The sequence below is a fragment of the Ambystoma mexicanum genome, chromosome 2q (assembly GCF_040938575.1).
Source record: "Ambystoma mexicanum isolate Mex_15411 chromosome 2q, UKY_AmexF1_1, whole genome shotgun sequence".
Taxonomy (NCBI): domain Eukaryota; kingdom Metazoa; phylum Chordata; class Amphibia; order Caudata; family Ambystomatidae; genus Ambystoma; species Ambystoma mexicanum.
In genome coordinates this window covers 332,897,432-332,900,013 of record NC_090924.1, presented here as the reverse complement: position 1 = coordinate 332,900,013, position 2,582 = coordinate 332,897,432, and positions in this window count along the sequence as shown.

Below are 2,582 nucleotides of genomic sequence, written 5' to 3'. Positions count from 1 at the left end.
AGAACGCCAATGGAAACCAAGCAGGGATTTCTTCAAAGAGGGATCTGCCCGCCGTCTCTATTCTTCTTGCAAGTTTATTTGTATCGCCTGCTCTCCACAGGAAACTCTGCGATCTTTCATCTAATGGCAGAGGATGCCCGAACGTCCGAAATACTGGAGCCAAGCTGGTTTGGATCTTTAAACCATCTGCACTGCTACCACATGAGCATGCATATGGCCCTGAGGAACGTGCACATGGAATGAATGGAATTAATTCTGAGTCCAAATAACGTAAGCAACTCAGGAAGATGGCAAAGTACTGTTTTATTAACAATGTATCTAAAACAGGGAGGTTACATCGAACATCAATGGACGTATGCTCAGTCTCTCAATGATTTCCACACAAAATATGGTCCTTATATTAAATAATGCTTCAGAGTGATGTCAGACTACATGGCACTAGTGAAAACGCTATCAAGGGTCGGGATTGGTTAAGGGAAACCTCTAAGTATACATTTCTATAGGAGCTAGGATTGCTATTGGCTGCCAGTTATCAGGTGGACAATTTATGCCTACCTCTAAAAACATGTCATTTCAGAAACATTGAATACACAGTTTGGCAATGGTTTTCAAACTATAATGTCCTTTGTTATATGGACTAATATAATTGATTTGCATGCTTGTGCCATGGCTGGAACATTCAGTTCATTTAGCAGCACGTAAACCCAGACCCATGTGCAAGGATTTAGGACATGAAACGACCTCACCACCCAATCAACCCAAGATTTCTCATTGCCCATGCCTTCTGCCATGAAATTGTCTTTGGACTTAGCCTTGCAGAGTATCCTTGTCTTGAGAATGCACAGGAGTTAGGGCACTCGCTATTGTGTCTGGAAATCCAAGTTCAAACTCTATTTCCATCATTGGCTCACGTGACAGGATACCACGATTTGGTCCATTTTGCAGATTTTAAATGCTCTAAATGAATTAAAGCTTGCCATCCTTTTTGTTCTTTCTTGCACCTTAACATGAGAAGGTTCATCCTCCACATACTCGTTCTTCTTCAGAATAGATATCTGACCTTGCTTCTTGAATCTTGACTCCAGGCCAGGCAGCCTCGCCATGCAGCCAGGAGCCTATTATTCTTGCTGTGACACAATTTTCCATTCCTGCTTCATGGGTTCTGACTTACTTAATTTATGATACCAATGTCCATTTTCTGTAAAATGGCGCTTCACCTGCATTCTATTCACTACTCATAGCTGGCTTTTATGATGATTTAATCTACTTTGCGTTTTAGCGTCTGTACATTTATTGAACGTTTGTTCTCTGAACCACTTCATGCACGTGCAATCTTCTTCTTTCACACTTGAGAGTTCACTTGATCCTTACTTCTTCATCAGCCCCCTAGGATCCATACACCATCTTCAACCAGCGTCTCAAGACGTTGTGCACACTTTTTTATGATGTCAATAGCTCTTCTTCTTTGCTCCTTTTCATATTCCTTCAGGGAGTTCCTCCTGCAGGTTATTGTCACTTCTGGGGTAAATTCGGTAGGGCTGTCTCAACGGGTATCTTCTTTCAAACACTCGCTTCGGTATTGATATTATGGCTAGTGTCAGGCACAGTACGATCTCATGTCTCCAATACAGGAGGGTTAGGGGGTTGGGATTGCCTGCAGATGTACACAGCTGCTCCTCTACAACAGGGAATTGAAGGCAATGGTTTTCAACTGTTGTTCACAAAGCAGGTGTTGCTTCATGGGTGAAATATGCAGGGAGGGAAAGTATGCGTGGGAGGGCCAGCTTATGGGCCGTTGGGGAACAGGCAGGGACGGGGAGGTTCCAGGGGTTTCCCCTTTTTCCACCTCCAGGGGTTGCATCCCGGTACAGGTGTCTCACTCTGACTCTCTGAGTCCCTGTAGACCCCAGCACGTGACTTCAACAAAATCTCCATCCTGGAGCTCATTAACAACTTTAGCCTCAAATGCTTCAACCAAGCAGACAGTACCCAAATCATCTATAAAAGTAGTACATGGGACAACTCATGTCAAATAAACCAGAATATGATGCTTGCTTCACGCTTGCTTCAATGATGACAAATCCACTCAAAGTTAACCCAACCAAAATCAAAATGATTTGCTGCACCACAACAACAATTGCAAAGTCAATCGCCTTGCCTCAAGAAATGGGAACCTACCCACAGAAAACTTCAACATTCAAAATCGTTGGTCTCATCATGGACAGCACCTTCACAATAGAACCCCTGGGTAAAAGCCCTCAAAGCTGTTTCTTACAATTCTGAATTATCCAGCTGAGCATGCCATACTTGGTCTTTCTGCTGAGAACCATGGCAATCATGGCCATAATACTATCCAGGCTAGGTTATACCAACAGCTTATGCTTGGGCCTCCTGGAATGGCTACTAAGGCAACTACAATGTGCCCGAAATGCTGCAGCCAGACTTCTGCTGATGTGCCAATGGCAGGAACACAGCACACAGGACCTCTGAATGCTCCACTAACTCCTGGTCAAACATAAGTTACAATTTAAGACCATCTGTATCTCCCACTGAGTCTTCCATAGCAGGGACCCAGAACCCAT